The sequence below is a fragment of the Phodopus roborovskii genome, unplaced genomic scaffold (genome assembly GCF_943737965.1).
Source record: "Phodopus roborovskii unplaced genomic scaffold, PHOROB, whole genome shotgun sequence".
Taxonomy (NCBI): domain Eukaryota; kingdom Metazoa; phylum Chordata; class Mammalia; order Rodentia; family Cricetidae; genus Phodopus; species Phodopus roborovskii.
Genome location: NW_026126514.1, coordinates 19,869,542 through 19,885,748, shown reverse-complemented (window position 1 = coordinate 19,885,748; position 16,207 = coordinate 19,869,542).

Here is a 16,207-nt window from a genome sequence, read left to right as displayed (position 1 = left end):
ATATCACCTCCCCTCTCCCCTCTTCATATTGAAACACTAAGGTTCAAGTGAAATATATTCTTGGATGATGCTCTCAGAGAAAATGTAGCTTTGTGATAGAGGAGGTCTACTGCTGAATTCTCATTTCCTTTTGGCAAGCCTATTCTGTACAGACCAGACCCATTTTCCTCCACAGAAATTCTGATCTACTCGGTCCATCTCAACCATTATCTTAAATGGAACCCAGACAACACAAATGTTCCTTTGGCCATCAGACCAAGGGGACAGACAGTGATGCTCTAGCTAATGGATAGGCTTAATATATTGCACAGTTCGCTGTGGTAAAATATTCAGGAAGAAACCCGACCTGGGATGATTCTAAAGGCTCCCCCAATCTTATAACTATGGAAAGCTTTTAGGTGGAAACATAAGCAGTGAGCTTGAAATTTACTGAGTCAATAAATTGAACTTGGAGCCTTTCTACTAGGCAAGGTTTATCCTTGTAGATGAAAGCATGCTGTTAATGCACACTCAGAGAAATAAATTTCTAGAAGAAATCACCTTTCAGCAAGCTCTCTTGGTTCTTAGCAATAAAGAAAAGGAATAGACTCTTGCCCAGAGCAAAATAATCCATTCTCTATATCAGTATTGCAGGCTGTGCAATGTAGCACAGCTGATCTCCACATATAAAGCACAGTCTGCATATTAGACAAAACAGGTGTGTGTGTGTGTGTGTGTGTGTGTGTGTGTGTGTGTGTGTGTACACGAGCTTTCATCAATCACTCTAAATATAGATAATAGAAAGCTTGGTATTTGAAAATGGTTTTCTGTAAGTAGTGATGGATTTAAACTGATCCCTCCACACTGTTGCTTTGGTAACCAAGGGAAACAAGATGGCTCTTTAGCATCAGAAATGCTGTCTGTGGACCTGAAATCAGTGGAAGCTTAAACACTTCCACGATGGCATAGAAGAACTCATGTTCACACACATGCTCTCTCTCTCTCTTTCTCTCTCTCTATCACACACACACACACACACACACACACACACTTTCACACACTCATTGTAATGTCTGTATTTAATTCTTTCTGTGAGACTCAGTCTCAGAAACCATGAAAAGCCCTCATTCTTTCTAGCTTAATTTATATTCTGAACCAAAAAAGGTCTCCATATTATTTAAAAAACAAAACAAAGCAAAAACTGATGTTCTCCTGGAATTACTTTACAAAATTACTTTACAAAAGCCCCAACATCATTCAACAGTCATCAACTATTAATTAGGAACACTTGGAGCCATTGAGAATAGACTCGTCTCTATGGAGAGGGTAGGAAACAAAGGCATCATGGGGCATGTTGCTGATATTTCAAAATAACATCTTCAGTCTCTGGTTACAAGGTTTTACCTCAGGGAGGAAATAAGACACCAAAAGAGAAAAATGAACATTTGTCGCTTTACATGTGTTATCATGTAACAGATTGTATTTCACAGTAGTTAAGGCTTTATGTTGAGCCTGGGTTTGAGATTGGGCCATTTTACTGTTTTAAGCCCTGCAACTTTGCTTATGTGTGTTATTTATTCTCTCTGAGCCTCGGTTTCCTTTCTTACAAAATAGAATTAGTAAGAATACTTCATACTTTTGCATATTAGATGGGGCATGTAGGAACACTTTTGAGGGAGGAGGCAGAGTTGGGGTTAATAAAGATGTTTTAAAATCCACTTAAGTATGATGGTTAAGAGAAAGACAGGCTCTCAGAAGAACGTAGGACACAGGAGAAAGCATGGACCTAGACTTTGGAAAGAGCTGCAGAAAGCAAGGCTTACTCAAATGTTAGGGCAAAATTCTCAATAGAGTATTGCCAAAGACTATTAGTTGCTCCCCACAAGCCAATGATAAGGGCCTATTGCTGAAGTCAACACTTACATATCTCATTGAACACAGAGGAGTCAAGCTGGTGTCTGCGGAGAGCCTTCACACCTACCGATTGATGTTCATAGTTCTGGCAGGTACTCTGCATGTTACCAGAGACAAAAGGTAAATACCAACCCAGCTACAGAACCTTTCATCTGCAACGATGACCTGCCTGCAGGGTATGCTGGTACAATGATAGCATAAACATTGTCCGAGTAACCAACTATTATCTGATTGTATTTGAGGCCCACTCCATGAGATGAAACTCATGCCCAACACTGCTCAGGTGACCATGAATCTGAAACTAGATAGGCTATAGACCACAGCAAAACCAAACTGTTTTTCCAATAAAGGAGTGCAGCAATAAAATTACTCCTAATGACATTCTGCTACACCCATAGATCATTGTCTCGTCCAGTCATTATGGGGGGGAAGCTTCCTCCTACAGTTGATGGGAACTAACACAGAGACCCACAGCTAAACAATGTGTAGAGAGTGAGAGACCTAGGAGCGCTCAGTCCTAAATGGGAGGGAGGTCCTCTCAAAACCCCTCCCCTCAGGGCTCAGGAAAGTATGTGAAAGAGGAAGCAGAAAGAGCCAGAGGGGATGGATGACACCAAGGAAACAGTGTCTTCCAGACAAAGGAGGGCTGAAGGACATATGAACTCTCAGAGACGTGTGGCGGCATGTACAGGCTCTGCACAGGTCCAAACCAAGTCAGGTTCCCACGCTGGGAGAGAGAATCAAGACTCCCCTGGCATATGAACCACACTTAAGGGCAGACCCCCTGCCCAGCAGTAGATGGCCAACACAAAATGGATTTAATTGTATTTTTGTAGACTTTTCATCTCATAATGCCTTGTTTGGGCATTTTTACCTTACTGGTCTTTTGCTTGTATATTATAGTTTTCTGATTTTGTGCTGTTTTTATGGGTTGTCTGTGTGTGTGTTTGCCTGTCTGTCTGTCTGTCTGTATATATATATGTGTGTGTGTGTGTGTGTGTGTGTGTGTGTATTTCTCATGCTTCTTCTTTGTTGTTTTTTGCTTTGTTTTAATTTTTATTTGCCTGTTTGTTTTCTAACGAGAGAATTCATGGAGTTGGAAGGGTGGGGAGGCGGGGAAGATATGGGAGAAGATGAGGGAAAGAAACCTGTCATCATAATATATCATATAAAATGAATTATTTTCCATAAAAAAGAAGGGAGGGTTGCTAGAGAAACACTTCTGAAACAGAGAACTATAAAAATGTTAGTTCTTATAGTCACCTGCAATTTTCCATGCTGGACCTAATTTTGAAAGTGTTAATAAGAACTCATTGAAGTCAGTTCTTATTCATGACAACACATGATTAGGAATTGTATTATATGCACACCCTATCTTATTCTACATTACAAGTGGTCTACGGGAACTTAGAAGGGAAAAAGGAGAGTGGGGATTGCAAAGGGGAATATGCTGCTTCTTAGCTCATTCTTCGGTATTAACTTCTTCCCCAGGGCCTTGCTGTCCTCGGTCTCATGAGGAGCCTTTCCCAAGCTTCCCAGCATGGAGAGGCACTTCTGAGACTGAAGGCAGAAGAAGGAAGAGCTTCGCCCTTTCTCCACCTCCCCAGAGAAGCTTTGGGTGATGTTTCAGTGACATGTCATAGCATTTCCCATATTAAAATTCCAGCTTCTTCCAGGTCATCCTGGCCTGGATTAATACTTTCTCCTTTTGTTCCTTTAAGCTAGGAATGAAGATGGCTGCTGCTAATTTCTTGGTTCCATTTTTGGTTCCTGGGGTCTTTTTTACACAGTTCTCTTTCCTATAATTGCTCTGATTTTTAAAAGACTATTCCCTCAAGAAATTACTTTATAGAAAAGGTAGGTATAGTGGCATGCCTGTAATCCCAGCCCTTGAGAGACTCAACCAGAATTACAAGTTCAAAGCCTGTCTGAGATACAGCAAGACCCTGTAAAAGAGAAGGAGGTGGGGATGGGGGTGGGAACAGGAGGACAGGGACACAAGGGCCAAGAGCAGGAAGACAGGAAGAAGAGAAAACCAATAAGAAAATTGCTTCATGGATACAAGGCCTGTGCAGAGTTCAAGAGAACCAGTAAGTCTTGCCACTGGGAAAGTAAAGGCCCTCAAATTCCAGACAGTGTGAGAAACTAGCTCAGGGAAATCTGTATAGCAATGACTTCTCAAGGCTCCTGAGCCTCATTTTCATACTCTGCTGCAGAACTCTGGCCACTCAGGAACTTGAGTGATTTGGTCCTTATGGTACCTCAGCAGGTGAGATAGCTAAGTCGACAGATAGAATCCTCATGCTGTACCCAAACCTTTAAAAAACCAGCACCTGAGTGTTCCATGACCTACACAGGACAGCCTCACAGCGGCTAAGGCTGACTCAGAGGCACTCTGGCCTTCCTGGACCAGATGCCATTGGTTCTGAGTCTCTCGGGATTCACCCTATTCCATTGCCCCCATCGCAGGGGTTCTGTACACAGTTCCCAAGTTTCTACAGAAGATGATCTCGGTTCTTGTTCCCAGAAATAACAATGGCATTTTAGTAAATATTTGAAATAAAGAGTGCCCATTGCCCAAGAACAAAAACTATTTTATATGTTGTGAGATCCATGTTTATTGGATTTTCCTAATCATGATGGTTATTTGTGTTCTTTGCAGAAAACTTAGGAAATCATTCTACTTAAGCTTTAAAATCACCCACAAGCCTTCTAATCAGGGAGAAGTATGTCTCCCCATCCATTTCATTGAATTTAGCATCATTGGTCCTTGCCCTTAGCATGGCATCTTAGTATGTAAAGATCATCACTTATAAAATGAACTATTTCTAACTTTGTGGCATTATCAGTTTATCAACTTTTTTTTTTTTTGTCTCTTTTGTTGTTTTGTTTTTATTTTTTAAGGTAGGGTCTCAGGTAGCCCAGGCGGCCTTGAGCTCAATATGTAGCCAAGGATGCCCGTGAACTCCTGATCCTCCTACTCCTACTTCCTAAATACAGGGGTCACAGACATGTGCCACCACATCAAGCTATTATTTGCCCTCGGAAGTAGAGATACAGAGTAACAGCAAAGTATTTCGATTTAAAACTCGGTTGCCCAAATACTCAGGTATTTGCCGCATTACTTGTGAATGAATGTTAAGGTTGAACATGTGTCGCATTACCTTATTTGTAGGTTCAGTGTCCTCTCTGAGAGAATTGAGATCCAGAAGTAACATAAACTGAGACTAAATATGATGTAAATGAGCGGTTGAGAGACCAGTTGGGAAGGAGTGGATGTCCAGGAGAAAGAGAAGAGCTCCTTATACTGCCTAGTTTCCTGGCCCTCTCAGCCCTTTTGGTGTATTAGTTTACAATGGCTGGGAAACAAAGCACCGTGGAATGTTGCCACACACCCAGTCTCCAGATAGGTCCTTCGGAGGAACAGCTAAGGTTTTGCCCTTTCTCATTGCTTTGTTGCTAACCACATCCTCTATTTGTCCCATCCTGTCTTCCCTGCATGTGTGTCTGTGATCAAGTTTACTCCTTTTATAATGACTCTAGTTGTATTTGTTTACTTGAACTTGGCTACTTTTAATTTATCTTTACTTGGCTATCATTTTTTTTGTTTTGTTGTTGTTTGTTTTGTTTTGTTGTTGTTTTGTTCTTGTTTGTTTTGTTGTTGTTGTTTTGTTTTGTTGTGTTTTTGTTTTTTGAGACAGGGTTTCTCTGTGGCTATGGAGGCTGTCCTGGAACTAGTTCTTGTAGACCAGGCTGATCTCGATCTCACAGAGATCCACCTGCCTCTGCCTCCTGAATGCTGGAATTACAGATGTGCGCCGCCGCCACCTCCCAGCTTTGGCTATTTTTATTATTCATGACAAGGTCATTCTTTCTAAGATCTGGAGCAGCGTTTAACCTATAACACTCAATAAACGCAAATCGCAACGGTGCAGTCACATAGACGTTCCAGCCGTAGTCTTATCAGGAAGACAATCTAAAATCAGAAAACAGCCACCTAAAACTTCTCATAAAACACAATAGAAAACGCACAGTGCCCCCGGATGATGTGGAAGCTGGAAGCTGAGTGTGAAGGGTTTGAAGGTGGAGGTCTTCCCTCCAGGTACACAGTCCTGCCACCCCTGGTCAGGAGTCCTCAGATGAGCTTCCCATGGTGAAAAGTCCCTGGCTGTACATTTTAAACAAACCATTCCAAGTTAGCTTTCCAAACATCCCCTGCCGAGGGTGTCATACAGTTTTCATTTTCTTTTCTCTTTAAGCATCTAGCCCCAGCATGAGCTCTTTAACCCTAACATGGACAATCTGTGTGAGGCAGAACTTGGCATACAAGTTAAAGATGGGCCGAGCTTTCAGAGGGGAGAAAGAATTCTGTTTACTTCTGTTTGGGTTTTTGTAATTCTCTTTGCTGGGAATTATCCTGACAGATGTATTCAGCTTTGTATAGAAATATTACAGTGTGTAGGATTTGTATGAGAGCCATGTTTCACAGCAGGTCACACTAGCATTTAGGAACTGGATTTGAAGATTAGAGGCGACTTTAGCCCTGTCCTACATGAGAACCCGATGATGGGGAATTTCTCATGGAAAAGCCACACTTTAATACAATATGTCACAGCATATTATCATCGTGAGAGTATTTTCTCTTCACCAAACTGTGATTGTAACCTTTCCTCCTGGGATTGTCTATGCCCTCTCCCTATGTCTCAAGCTCCTAAAATAATATTTTGGATTGTCAGAAGACTAGCCATCCAGAGAAAGAGGAAGGGGCGGGCATTGGAATGCTTTATTCTGGCTGCTGCAAGTGACAGGTTTTCTTCTCTGGGATTTATGTTATTGCTTTAGAAAATTATTCTCATTTAAATCTAAACACGGTTAAATCAAGCAAAATACAACCTCAATACTTTTTGCATATGTGAACAGTGTTTCAGAATAACAGGGGCATTTCCCTCTTGATTTCTGCATGTATGTTAACTACATCTGAAGCTGTGCTGCTACCTTTGGCAATAAGCCTACCAGCATTTGAGAGTCTGGTAGCTTTGAGTAAGGTCAACACTAGGGTGGGAATTTCCCAAGAAAACCCAGATGGTTCAGAGAAGACTACAAGGTTCAAAAGAAAGTTTGGTTGTGTCCTGGATTCGATAGTGACAGATTCTAGATAGCCATCATTTCAGGAAGTCTTTTCAAACACAGATCCCTACTTAATGTGATGATAAGAGAGTTCCCTGTTCAAATCAGATTGATGTGAAGAGATCACTGGTTTATCGTGGCACTGGCCCATGAAGAGCTGTTGTCAAATTTCAGGAGATTTGTGAACCAGTTGCTAAGCAAAATTAAATAGTCAACTAAGTAGTAACACATGCCTGTAATCCCAGCACCCAAGAGGCAGAGGCAAGATGATTGAAAGTTTGGAGCCACCTTAAACAGAAACATAGAAGGGAAGTGATGATGATGATGATAGTGATGATGATGGTGGTTGAGGTGATGATGATGAGCAGGGAGAAAGCACAGTAGTAAAGCCTTCTGTTCCAGTTTGCTTTCTGTTGCTATGATAAACACCACGACCTAAAGCAATTTGGGAAGGAAAGAGTCTGTTTCAGTTTGCAAGTTACTGTTCTTTAATGAGAGAAGCTAAGGCAGGAACCTGGAGCAGAAACCATGGAGGAACACCACTTGTTGTTAGGCTTGCTGTCTAGCTTCTTGCTCAGCTAGCTCTCTTATGTAGCTTAGGACCCTTGCCCAGGTATGGAAATGCCAGGGTGGGCTGGGCCCTACCACATCAGCAAGTAGTCAAGACAGTTCCTCAGACATGGTTACAAGCAACCCCTCAACTAAGACTCCCTCTTTCCCAGTGACTCTTTGTTGTGTTAAGCTGACATAAACTAACCAGTACACCTTGTAAGCACAAAGACCTAAGTTCAATACTTAGGACTTACATTTAAAACAAAAAATTGTAGCCCCAACCCTAAGGAGATGTGGAATCATGTTGATTACTGGGGCTTGCTAGCCAGCCAATCTAGCATACGTGGTGAGTTCCAGACCAGAGAGAGACTCTGTCCCAAACAAAGCAAAACAACAGGTGGAAAAGCCTTGAGGAACAGCTCCACACTTTGTCTACTGGCTTCCTTACATACATATACACTCAGGCACACACACCTAAAGGTACACATACAACTGCATGCATGTGAACACAGGCACACACACACACACACACACACACACACACACACACACTAATAATGATGATAGCAACAATTACACCCATCAAAATCAGAAGTAATAAATACTCCAAAGTTGCCACTGGATCATTGTTACCACATTAAATGTTACCTATGGTTTTCAGATCCTTTTGAATAGGATATGATAAAGATAGATAAACAATGTGCTATGATAGTCTTTTTGAGGTACTCACCTCTATGTTCAATGACATTACATTGGAAGTATACACTCTATCATGATTGGGATAGTTGTGTCACAGAACTCTGTAAATACTACAAGTAAGGGTTCCCCTCATATCCATGCTTAGAGTCACTGGCCTCTGCATCCCCTAGCTTCTAATGAAAAGGGTGAACCTCATATCATTGCTATGCAGTTATCTGCATTTTTCTCTTACGACTTCATTTTGCTGTTGATATGTAGAATTGAGGATTCCAAGAATGTGTCCCTGAGCATGATGCATGTGGACAGAAGTAAGGGTGGCATTAGATTATGTATCCAGAGATCCCAGTTCCTCGTTGCATTTAAAAGATCAGAATTTTCTCAAAGGAAAAAGGAGACCATAGTGTTGGTTTAGCAGAGGCTATAGATTTCAAACCAGCAAGAGAAGCGAGTGTTGCAGGTGGGTATCAGACTGGATATGGAAGGAATATTCTGGAATAACTGTGATTCAGTGAGCTGTGCACTCTCGGCTACAGCCTCCTGCAGGTGTGTCCACATGCTGGAACTACTCTACTCCAGGCTTTCAAATGTGCCTGCTCTCTGCCCTTAGGTCACAGCTCGTCCGTCCATTCTTCCAACAGAGTTCATCTCAGGTGTCACTGAACAAATTTATACAAATGTTTGCATGACAAATGCCTAGTTTTCAGAACCATTTGACTTTTTAAAGACTATTGTAGACATAAATTGTCCTTAATTGACAGTATGACAGGAGATTTTAGAACTTCACAGACTTCTCTAGCTGTTAGGGCAGGCCATCTTCGTATCTATGCCATCACTGTGTTCTTTCTTTCTCTTCCTGCCCTTTCTTTGCTCCTTGATTGGTGTGATGTCTGTCTCTTTGCTGCTGATTTATTTGTATAATAGTGTGTGTGTGTGTGTGTGTGTGTGTGTGTGTGTGTGTGTGTGCGCGCGCGCATGTGAACACACCATGGCAGTTAAAGCATCTCATTGGGCAGTGGCTTCACTTCTTTTTTAACATGGGTTCTAGAAATTGAGCTCAGGTTGTCAGGCTTGCTTGACAAACAGCTTTACCAGCTGAGCCTTGTTCTTTTTGTTTGTTGTTTGATTTTTAAACACTTACTAATTTTAATATGCATCAGCATCTTGCTTACATGTATTTATATGCACTAGATTGTGTCTGTGTCCACCGAGGTCCCATGGAGCTGGCTGAAAACTGGGAACAGAACCCCAGTCTTCTGCAAGAGCAAACACTCCTAGCAACTGAGCCATCTCTTGGGCCCCAATATGCATGCCATTTTCATATAGTTTGTGGCTGTATCATTTTCTAGACTCAACATTCAGTCACTGTTGAGCCAACTTTCTAACCCTGAGCCTCACTTTTTAAAACAAGGTCTCACTGTGTAGCCCAGGCTGGCTTGGAACTTGAGGACCTATTCCTGTCTTAGCCTCCTGAGTCTCAGGATTATTGAGCTGTACCTCTCTCATCCAGCCATTAGACTTCTTTTGTAATGAAATGTGTTGAGATTTTGCTGAACGTTGTAAATGAAACATCATGATTTCCCAGAATATTATACTATGGTATTTTTATGACGTATTGTTTTATGGAAATGAAAAGAAAGCCCACAAAGCACAAAGCATTTTGGGGAAAAGAATATTGGGGTAGGATGAAGTGAAGGAAATCCCACAGAGTCACACTTTCAGAGACTTAATTAATCCCTCAAAGTGTGTTTGTGAGGATTTTTTTTTTAACAAATTCCCCTTTGACCCACAGATTTTTCTATAACTGACCAAAGCTGGATTTCTAGTTAATCCTTGTTTTGATAATAGCCCACTGGTACAAGCAACCCCAGAGGGAAAAATATTTCAAAATTAAATATTATAATCTCATAATCCTTTTTAGGCTTATACTTTAAAATCTCCATATTCCCCACAAAGATTTTGTTTGTAGGAGCTGGAAAGCTTCTGGCCACAAAGAATGGATTAAGTTAAGTTGTATGTGTACATATAAATGCTGGAGGTAGATTACAGATGTGTATGGCATGCTCAGCCTACTGATCATCCAGTAAGAAGAGCTCAATTTGAAGTTAAATACAGAGTCCTAACAGGTTCTAGCACTGCCCATATATGAGACCAAATCTAAAGAAGGAATGAGAGGAAAGAAGAAAGAAAGGAAGGAAGAAAAAGAAAGAAAGAAAACTCTATATTCACATCTACAATTCTTTCTATCCAAATTTCACTTCATAGGCCACGGTTTTTCCTTGTGGCAAATACTGAATGTATATTCTACTCAAGATTCTAGTTCCACTGCTCCCTTTTAAGGAAATATACACATTTCTTTAAGTTTTCAGCAAAGCAGAGTGTCTTTGATACTGCCTTTCCTTTAGCAGCATCGGTCAGCCTTCACTCTTTACTAATGTGTTCATCGATTAGTAATTACAGTCTGTCTACAAACATGGACACTAATGGAAATACAGAAACTCTAATGAACAGTCACCTATTGTAGCCAGCAGAAGGGAGCTGGCATTGATGGGGGAAAGCTATGCATCATCTCTGAAGGAAGCTAGAACTATTTGCTCCATAGTGGGCAAGCCACTGTGCAAATCGTAGAAGGAAACATAGTTCTGACCTTGAGGGACTGAGAGACTAAGAATACACTCACTACACTACAGGAAACTTAGAGAAATAAGGAAGGTCGAGAGGGGTATTTTGAAAATGAAAAGTATCCTGTTTAAAATAGATAGAAAGACAATAGCTATTTGCTTGGCAGCACCTGATTAGCTTTCATTCTTGGAACAGGACTATCTGACGGAAATACAAGATACACCGATGCCTGTGTTCTTCAAGTCTTCAGAGGGGCCGTATCTCAGTGCTAAGGGAGTGAATGGGGAATTGTTGGACAGTGGACACTAGGTTGAGATTAGGAATGAAGAGCTGTAGTATGCCACAGAGAGTGGTGACAGTCATGTGTTATGAGTCACAAAAGGCCAGAGGAAAGGATTTTCACTATAAAGAAATCATACATCAGCTGGGGAAATGGCTCAGAGCTTAGAGTACTTTCCAAACTAAACTGACAATGTGGGTTTAACCCACATAGAAGGGGATGGAGAGACCCAATTCTATGTCCATCCGCTCCCCTCATACACACATGGTGCATACGATAATGACTAAAATAAGCAAATTTTTTAAAAAGAAAAGGAATGATGTATGTTTGAGGAGATACCAGTTCATACATACAGGGAAACAGTATGTGGCAGCCCATTAATGTGTAAAATGTGTATATGTTTATAGGTTAACATTTTTTAAAAGCTAAGGTTGGGGCTAGAGAGATAGCTCAGCAGTTAAGAGTACTGACTACTCTTGTAGAGGTTTTCTTCTTCTTTTTTTAGCATTTTTAAAACTATTTTTCTTATTTTACATATTGAACCCAGTTCCCTCTCTCTCCCATCCTCCCATGCTCCCCATAACCCACCCCCCATCCAATCCCCAGGGAGGGTGAGGCCTCCCATGGGAGAATAGCAAAGTCTGTCAAGTCATTTGGGGTAGGGCCTGGGCCCTGCCCCATGTCTCTAGGCTAAGGGAGTATCCCTCCAAAGTCCGTTCCTGCACTAGGGATACATCCTGGTTCCATTGTCAGAGGTACCATAGACTTCCCAGGCCTCCTAACTGAGACCCACATTCAGGGGTTCTGAGTTGGTCCTATGCTGGTTTCCCAGCTATCAGTCTGGGGTCCATGAGCTCCTCCTGGTTCAGGTCAGCTATCTCTGTGGGTTTCTCCAGCCTGTTCTTGACCACTTTGCTCATCACTTCTCTCTCTCTGCAACTGTGAGTGTCTGCTTCTGATTCCATCAGCTACTAGATGAGGGCTCTAGGATGGCATTCTCATTATTAGAGAAGGGCATTTAAGGTAGGTAGCCTCTCCACTATTGCTTAGATTGTTAGTTGGGGTCATCCTTGTAGATCTCTGGACATTTCCCTAATGCTGGACTTCTCTTTATACCTACAATGGCTCCCTCTATTAAGGCATCTCTTTTCTTGCCCTCCTCTATTCTTCCCCTGACTCAGTCTTCCTGTTCCTTCATGCCCTCCTCTCTCCTCTTCTCCCCTTCACTTTCTCCTAACTCCCTCTCTCCTCCATGCCCCATGCTCCCAATTTGCTCAGGAAATCTTGTCCCTTTCCCCAGGGGACCATGTATGTCTCTCCTAGGGTCCTCTTTGTTTCCTAGCTGTTCTGGAGTGTGAATTGTAGGCTGGTAATCCTTTGCTCTGTGTCTAAAATCCATATATGAGTGAGTGCATACCGTGTTTGTCTTTTTGTGACTGGGTTAACTCACTCAGGATGGTTTCTTCTACCTGCGAATTTCAAGATTCCTTTTTTTTTTTTTTTTTTTTTTTTTTTCCACTGAATAATACTTCATTGTATAAATATACCACATTTTCTCCATCCATTCTTTAGTTGAGGGACTGTTAGGTTGCTGCCAGTTTATGGCTATTACAAATAATGCTGTTTAACAGATGTCCTTGTTGTATAAATGTAAAATGTGCAGTTTTTCTTTTTTCTTTTTTTTTTTTTTTTTTTTTTTTTTTTGCTTGTTTTTCGAGACACTTGGATTACCTGTACAAGGCAAGTGTACAGCACCACACAAGCACTTTCTTGTGTTTCTCTGTGGCTTTGGAGGCTGTCCTGGAACCAGCTCTTGTAGATCAGGCTGGTCTTGAACTCACAGAGATCCATCTGCCTCTGCCTCCCAAGTGCTGGGATTAAAGGCATGCACCCTCTAGTGGAGGTTTTAAGTTCAGTTCTTAGCACCCACAGAGAAGCTCACAACTGTTACTCCATTTCCAGGGGATCCCATCTTCTTCTGGGCTCCACAGGTATTGGGTATACTGATGTACTTACACATACACAGAAAAAGCACTCATCACATAACAGCTAATATTGTAACTTATTTTTCTAGCTTCAACAAATATCTAAAGTTTGCCCTATTATCAAACTGATTTTGTTTTAAAATAGCTATAATAAAAGTAAGCTAATAATTTAATTTGGAAAAGTACAGATAGAAGAAATCAACTTTAATGTATTTTAATTAGGAATATACATGGTATTATTTTAACATACATTTAAGAATTAATAACTAGATAATTTGTACTTTTATACAAAGTCTTCAAAATTAATACACATTTTACACTTATAACAATCTTACTTCAGACTAATCTTATTAAGGAACCAATAACTATATGAGTCCAGTATTACCAAGGAGAGTGGGGCTAATCTAGAATATTCAACCCAGAGGGTACTGTATGTACTACAACTCACACTTGCTGAAGATTTGAGACATTCCCACCTGCCAGAAACTGGTTGCAGAGAGGAAGGGACCAGTTTCTTTACAGCTAAAAAGTTTTCAATCTTGCAAGGATTTGATCAGGCAACAATTGCTATCATCTCAGGAATTTAGGGACCCAAAAGGGTCCTTTGTCAAAAGCAGACTTTCTTTGCGATGGATCAGAAGCATTCTTTGCATTCTGGGGAATCTGATTTAAGTTCTTGCATGCTCATCGTCCACTCATCCACTCGGGAGACCTGGCCCTGGGCTGTCTCCTCTCTGGTTTGGATTGAGAGGAATTCTCCAGTCCATGCTACTCTTTCTATCTTGGAACACTTGAAATGTGCTCTGGTCTTCTTTAAAAGGCCAAGGCTCTTCCTCAGGAGCAGAAGCAAGAACGGTAGGCTTCATCTCTCTGGTGCTCAGACTTTTCAAAGCCAGCTCTAGGCACCATTGCACATTGTACTTTGCAGTCCTAGGAACCCAAGTTCCTGACAAAGGACAGAGATCTGATGGTTAGTCTCTGACAAAGGTTTTCCTGTTTCAGTATGCAAAGAGATCTGTGAGGATGCTGAGACCTGGGGCCAGGCCTAGTGGGGAGCTCCACGATTCAAAATTAATAAATCAAAATTAATAAATTGTTTAATCACCACGTTTATTTCCCGAGACAGGATCTTGTTGTTGTGCAGCTCATGCAATCTTGAACTTGAGTGTCCTGGTTGCTGTTGGTTTTTGTTTTTGTTTGTGAATGTAATACAATCTAGAGTCATGTAGGAAGAGGAAACTCAATCGAGCAAGTGCCTCCATCAGACTGGCCTGTAGGCAAGTTTGTTGGGCATTTTCTTGACTAATGATTGATGTGGGAGAGCCACAACCACTGTGTGTGGTGCCACTCCTGGGAAGGTGGTCCTGAGTGAGCAAACCAATGAGCATCATTTCTCTACATCCTCTGTATCAGTTCCAACCTCCAGATTCCTTCTCTGAGTTCCTGCCCTGATTTCCCTCAGTGACGGCCAGATGTGAAATGAAATAAACGTTTTCTTGTTATAGTCTTTGTCATAGCAATAGAAACCTAACAGGATACAGTATATTCTGTGTAACTTAGACATCCTTGAATTTGTGATCTTCCTACCTTAGCTTTCCAAGTGCCAGCATTACGGGATTACAGGTGTGTCCTTCATTCCTCCTTCTCTCCTCCTTCTCCTCTCCCTCTTTCTTTTTCCTTCTTCCTTACCCCCTCCTTATCATCATTATCCACAGCAGTAGCAGCATTAATTTTTGAGACCAGGGTCTCATTGTGTAGCCCAGGTTGGCCTGGAATTCACTTATGCTCTCAGACTCACAGAGATCCAGCTGCCTCTGGCTCCTGAATACTGGGATTAAGGTTTGTGCCACTACAGCTGACATGGAGGCTCATTTTTAACAAACATTTCTGCTGATTCTGAGCCAGGTGGCTTTCCTCTTTGCAAGTCAGAAATACTGGTGAGGACTGGAACCCAGGTTCCTACACGTGGGACCTGTAACTTTGTGCCTTACCTTGCATTTTGCCACAATTTTGCCCATTGGAGGATTTTTGCCTGGGCAGCATGTTTGTGGGAAGGAAGAGCTTCTGGCAAGTGCTTATAAAATGAGAGCAGTGTGTGTGCTAAATGGAGGTCCTGAGCATCATGTAGGGGGTGAGCTTTGCTGCTGACCTTTCTTTTCCGTGCATACTCCAGTTTTTATTTTGCTCAGTAACTTTAACTTTATTTTTCATTGATAAAGCTCTCATTATATAAGTTAGGAAATACAGATAAGCAGAGTTACTCTTAAACTAATATCTCAAATGCTCACTCTTAAATGATTCCCTAAAATAACCATAGTTTCTATCTGCCTTTCTTAAACTTTAATAATTACCTAAAACTTCACTGTAAGCTTACAAATGTCTGCCTCTACTTCACTTTAATTATCCGTGTGTGTGTGTGTGTGTGTGTGTGTGTGTGTGTGTGTGTGTGTGTGTGTGTGTGTGTAGGTATGTGATTGTGAAAGGCAGAGGGCAACTTTCCAGACTGGCTGACACTCACTGAGGCAAGACAACTTATTGTCTGCTGCTGTGCTGTGTGCTCCCAGCTAGCTGGCCTAAGACCTTGTGAATGACTTTGTCTCTGTTTCCCATCTCACCGTAGAATCCCTGGAATTACAGATACATTCCACTGCCTCTGTTTGTTGTTGTTGTAATGTGGGTTCCAGAGACTGACTCTGATCATCATCAGGTTTGAGATGTGAATGCTTTTTTCTTGGCACTGCCTAGAATTACCCGCAAAGAATCTCTATTAAGTGATTGTTTTTATCATGTTGGCTATTGGGCATATGTGTGAGGGGTTGTTTTAGTTGGTAACCAATGTAGGAGGGCCTGTGCTACTGTGGCTGGTATAACAGGTGATCCTGGGGGTAATAAAGTATCTGAGAATGAGCCTAAGCCAACTAGAGGGTGAGCCAGCACTTCAGGCTTTCTTTAGCTTCCTAGTTAAGTTCCTGAACTGACTTCATTCAGTGATGTACTATGACCTAGACGTGTAAACCAAATAAACCCTTTCCTCCCCTAAGCTGCTTTAGGT